The 6,000-nt window shown below is 32.2% G+C and overlaps 1 protein-coding gene across 5 annotated transcripts in view; it reads left to right on the top strand.

Annotated features, from left to right (window-relative positions):
* Nucleotides 1–2,215: 2,215 nt before the first annotated feature.
* The window catches only part of LOC125063402, a 63,410-nt gene continuing 59,625 nt past the window's right edge, over nucleotides 2,216–6,000 (top strand). For all 5 annotated transcript variants that reach the window (XR_007119512.1, XM_047669827.1, XM_047669826.1 and 2 more), the window contains exon 1: nucleotides 2,216–2,365. The gene's annotated coding sequence lies outside the window, so the exon portion shown is untranslated. The remainder of the gene's footprint in view (nucleotides 2,366–6,000) is intronic.

Here is a 6,000-nt window from a genome sequence, read left to right as displayed (position 1 = left end):
GAACCTTAGACCTCCGACGGCGTGTGTCAGGCACAGGAGGCTGATCGCCTACTTGTCTATTAGATTGACAAATGATCATGAAACAGATACAAAAATCTGAGGTTACCTAAAAAGATGGTAGCGACACTGATTATTATTATTGATAGGGAGGCATGTAGTGGAAGATAGCTTTATAAGCCGGCTAGAATATATAAAATAGAGTAAATACGCTATTTTCTTGAAGGATTCAATAATATAAGTAAGCAGTTTGAGATGCCCTGTAAAGAGTTTTGTGTTGTTTCAAAACAGGTGCGTAACATACACAAATGACTTGTCATCAAATTTCTTTTGTTGATGTTTCATATAAGATTTAGAAAAGGCTATCAAGTCTATCTATATATTATTTCCTTCTTATTACGGTTATTAAAATACATTTTTCAAACGAGAAACGAGTCTTTCCTCCAATTTCGATTTCGTTCCCTTTGGAGTATAGATAATTTAACAGTTTTTTAAAGCGTTCGCTAATTTGAGAATACATATACATATTTATGTATAAACACATTTTTGTTTTGATTTTACAATTGACATATATATATATATATATTTGCAAAAAAACTAATATTGCTGTTAATTAAGCGAGTTTAACTTGTACTTTATCTAATCTTAGTTTCAATTCTTATTAACTACTCTTGTATACAAACGATACTGCTACTTAAAATATATAGTCAGTTCATAATTTATATGTATATTTTTTATAGATCAATACTGTAAGGAAAGGGTGCAAGCCTACACTGCCACAGGCAACAAGCTTTTTAAATTCATTTTAGTCTTCTACTTTGAAATGGGGGGTATCTTGCGCTAGTAGAAATAGTCCTGATGTGATGCCGGTCCACTCGGTATTGCCTTGAATTGCCCATCATAATGTGCTGTAACAAGTCTTCTTTATTTGTTATTTTTAATAATTAAAAATGTTATTTTTTTAGTAAAAAAGCTAACGTACATGTGGCATCCGGTAAAGATTCGCGCGTTCACGGTCAAATCGAAAATGTAATAAATTTTCTTTATGAGCAAAAATTGTAAAGTACTTAAAACGACTCAGTAGATTAAAACGACACGCTTCGTTATTTCAATGCGTTTTTAACGAAAACTAGAAAAAGTCGATAAATTTGATTCTGATGTAAAAAAAATTGGGTAAAAGTACGGGTTCATAAAAGTTATTTAATATATGTGTGTATATAACAAAGAAGAAAGAAAAAAGAAGAAATGTGAATAAACTTATTATATAGATCAACTCTTGCATATTTGCAATATTTCAAGAAATTAAAAATAATTGAAATTATACAATATTTTACGAGAGTGATTTCGTCACTTTAAATTGTATATGTTAATAAAAACCTGTTATGACTGTTAATAAAAAATGTCGTTACGTAGATGTTTTTCTTTTTCCGTTGGCACCATACATAGAATCCTCATTTTATTAAGTCGATAAAAACCGTGAGAAAATACTTTACAAGCAATGCCTATGTCATTAGCCAATTAGTAGTAGACCAAGCCATGTCCAGATCTGTCTCGCACGGAACTAAACCCACTGACCGCGTTAAATACCGCAACTAACGGACCAAAGATGACTCTACTTTTTACTTGTTAAATTTTACATACGATTTCTCTTTTCACTTTGTAAAGCTTTTGTGAGCGTGTTTAGAAAATGTGTTTGTGTGCCCTTATTTGTAGAAGGCACAAATTTCTTTGAAGCTTTTTTAATAAAGTCTATTAGTAACCTTGCAATTACTGAGACGATTTGAATAAATTTATCTATAGTTGTAACCTTAAAATGTAATTTATTTAATTTAAACATAAATGTCTACTTAAACCTATATGTGGAAATACGTATATAATTTAAATTATTGCTAAAAATACGTCTCCAAACTGTCAAGTAAGATATTTTGAAGTCGCATTGACAATTTCGTTTCATTGTAATTCCTACCGACGCCTGCGCATACTAGAAGGACCCCATTCAAATTCTTAATCAAAGAGATACCCTTATCAATGGATCACACCACGATAAGGCGCGAAAACAAAACACTAGTAGAAAAAGCTGCCCCCAAGTCCGTTCACAATGACTACACCCATCCCTCTCTGACACACATAACGAAACGTGTGCGATAGAGACGTAATATTTGTAACAAATGTCACGGTGTCCCCAGGTAAGTTAGAAAGAAGTTATTCGAACGCGAGCTTTGCGCGGGAAAGCACGTGGTTTCGGTTTTCGGTTCGCGAAAAAGTTTGCGAGTGTTTTAAAACAATTGGACTAGTGATGTGGAACTTTTTATTGGATTTTGTACGTGCAAGGAGGTTTTTGTGCACCGTTTAAGGAGTTTTGATATTGGTGAGCGTTTATCTTTTTATATCTGTGATACACAAAGGCCAAAATGCGAGGGAATAGTCTTCCGTTAGATGTGTGATCTTTTATGGATCGAATGCAAAGTTTATAGGTTATTTATAAACGTTTAGACGGTATTTGTACAAGCCAAGGCTGTACTTTGCTCACCAAGGCTTTTTTAGTTTTATAAGCGATTATCTAAATCATCAGAATTTCGCCCCGTATACACGCACTCTCTTAAACATTTACATTAAATTCGTTTCATAGTAATTAGCATTTTATTATTTTGCATAAAATCTATTTTTAAATGTGGTAATTTAAAGCGCCCCGATGACCCAGGAACCGTACTTAGTTTAATTTACGTGCAACATTGTTTAATACAAGTTATGTTAATATTCCTAAAAAATATTAATAATAACTGAACTTAATTTTAATCATTATACCATATTATTTTACATAAGGTATTAGAAATTTAACTTATAAACTTCAACACTATTTGGTGGTTATTTATTTTACAACGCTACAACCTTTTTGTTTTGAGGGATGCACCTCAGATTTCTCTACCTGTATCATTTTCATTTGTCAATCTAACAGGCAAGTAGGTACGTAGGCCTCCTGTGCCTGATACACCCCGTCGACTTTTTGAGTCTAAGGCAAGCCGATTTCCCCACGATGTTTTCCTTCACCATTCGAGCGAATGTTATGCGCACATAGAGAGTCCATTGGTGCACAGCCGGATGGAACCTACGACCTCATGTATGAGAGTCGCACGCTGAAGCCACTAGGCCAACACTGCACTGGTTATTTATTACTACGTATATTAAGTATATTAATTCTACATAATATGTAGTATGTAGTATGAATATTATTCATTATATATTATATTCTCTTATTTATCGGTTAGCTAAGCCAGTTATTGTATTATTATATTTATTTATACTTCCCTTATTATATAATATATAATATTATTGGATACAATATTATTGTATAATTAATACTTTAGTAAAAAAATGTAGCTATGTTCATACATTAGATCGGGGGCTGAGTTTCCTAATTTCTTTACTTACAATAATAACGTACATTAGTAACATAACATCTTTCGTTGTAACCTAATTCACTCCACGTGTCTACTATATTATATAGTACACATATGTCAGGAACTATATTTCCATTAAAAACCATTAGTACAAATTCTAAGCAAATAGAGCAAGGGTTGACAGTCCATTAAAATTTGTTTAGGGATACAAATATTAGTTTAAGAGGGTCCGAGGGTCGGTATCTGTATAAAACGCTATTTTATATTTTACGGTCGAAGATTTAAACTGTAAAAGTTAATTTTGAGGTTAAAGCAAGTAAACTATCCCGCGATAAATTAGGATTAAATTTGGTTTAAGTATATATTATGTTAAATTCAGAATAAATTAATGATAGTTGACATTTAAAAAAAAGTAACGGCGGCAATTTCGAATGGTAATTCTGATATGGTCCGTGTGTAGTCTGGGCTAAAATAATATGAATTTTGTTCGACTGTTCGTTTTAAGGCTTTAGTTTTAGGCTAAGTAGCTGCTTTCAAGTCGAACGACATTAAATGCCATTTTAAGACGCGAGAACACGATTCTTCGGGACATTGTCAATGTACCATGGTTTATTAAAAATGAAAGTATCCACAAAGAACTTAATGTGGACACACAGTCCTAAATACGATGAAACAATTTGCCTTAGCTCACTTAAACAGGCTACACATCCATGTGAATGCTGAGGCAATCAATCTACTTGACACAACAGGAATAACACGCCTATAGAGAACTAAACCTTTTGAGATAATAAATCTAGTGTAGTGAATATAAGTGCAAGTGAGGTATCTCGGACACACGAACATAGTGTTAAAACATTATAGAATACTAAGACTGTTAATGAACATTACCTTAGTTTAAGCTATTCACTAGTATTGTAGAAAGTAAGCCAACATAATATTAATTATTAGCCATAACTATTGTATAGGCTAGATTGTAATTCATGTAAAGTCGCACTCTCTTTTGTGTTAATGTGGACGTTTTATACTACGTAACGGCAACATGACCCCAAAGTAGTGACGATGTAAGAAGAACGGAAATCCTCAACGGAAAATAACAATTTGTTAGCGATATATACTATTTTATCATTATGGACATATTCTAATACATTTGTACCCAATGTCGAAATTTTTTATTTTTATTTTTATTCTATCATGCTTAAACTTTCATCCCTCTGAACTCTCCAGGTTATATTGGACGTCAAACATTTGTTAAATTAATGTCATCGCTTGCTTAATACAATTTATAACAATTAAAAAACTTGTATTGTAACAATTTAAAACTAAGAATTTTTGTCCATTTACAAACTACATAGATGAAAAAACATAAAAAAACCTCTTGCTTGAGTCTTTATGCTTCTTACACATTATTGTTTAGTTTATAAGCTAGTCCAAAACACAAACGCCACTTTGAATAAAAAAAATAATAGGAAAACTTTCATTCGCATTATTTAAAAAAAATATTTCTACTGTTATTGAATATAATTTTAAATCTGGATCTGACTTAATCAGTTGTAGGAAAAGTTTTATTCTATTATCTAACTATTTAAGTATTGTTTGTATATCTAATTTGTGATTTATGACTATGGTTGGCAACAGAAGAGTCCTTTTTTTTTAAATTTTGTTACGTTATGATTCTCTTAACTCTGTGTCCACGTCTCTTAATTGCCATTTAATGATGGACTGAAGGAATCCTCTTCAAGAAACATTTACTGTTCTTTATGTTATATGTTTATATAAATAAACTTCGAAATCAAAATTAGTTACTTGCTTTTATTTGCCATATAAAATTACACTCTCAAACGTTCTATTAAAACCACAGATGACCTTACAAATATATCGATCGCAAATTCAAAAGTCAATTACGTATAAAATCTCAAGGGCCCTTGAAGACCCTTTAGATTCGCACAATAAAACAATGGATCACAACAACCTCTTAACTCACTATCCGCACACCTCTGAGGGTCAGTTAGACCCTTAATTAATGTATGAATGAGATAAAATATACGTAAACGGTAGGAAGGAAAGAGATCGCAAGGAATTAGTAAAGCTCTTGAAATGCGGTAGACCGTGCGTTTTGCAATTTTTATAAAATATATGAGCTTTACAGTCTACTGACTTCTACAAGTTTTTATTTCTTTAAGTGTGGGAAATAAAAGACAACACTGTTTTTTCGACAAATTCATAGTACAAATATAATCATTTGCCGTTGCGAGGTAAGGATACAAAATGTTGAAATCGTATGCGTATTAACGTTTTTTTTTAATTCAGCACAAATATAAGAATGTAAAGTTTTATTTTGTTTCCTTTGGAGTAGAGACTCTAGGACCGTGGGGTTCAAGAGCACAGCTAAGTAAATATTTAAAAAGGCGCCTGGTAATAGTACCGGTGACCCCAGAGCTGGTGCTTTCCTCGCACAACAAATAAGTATCGCAATACAGCGAGAAAATGCTGCCAGCGTTAAAGGTACAAGCCACAGGGACCAATCTTTTTAAAATTTTTTTTAATTTTCTATTTATATTTCTTATCATTACCAAAAAATCGACGGCGTCAGGCACAGGATCATCTA

This window comes from Pieris napi, chromosome 3, assembly GCF_905475465.1.
Source record: "Pieris napi chromosome 3, ilPieNapi1.2, whole genome shotgun sequence".
Classification (NCBI taxonomy): Eukaryota; Metazoa; Arthropoda; class Insecta; order Lepidoptera; family Pieridae; genus Pieris; species Pieris napi.
Note: the sequence above shows the minus strand (reverse complement) of the source record. Positions and strands in the feature narration are given on the sequence as shown.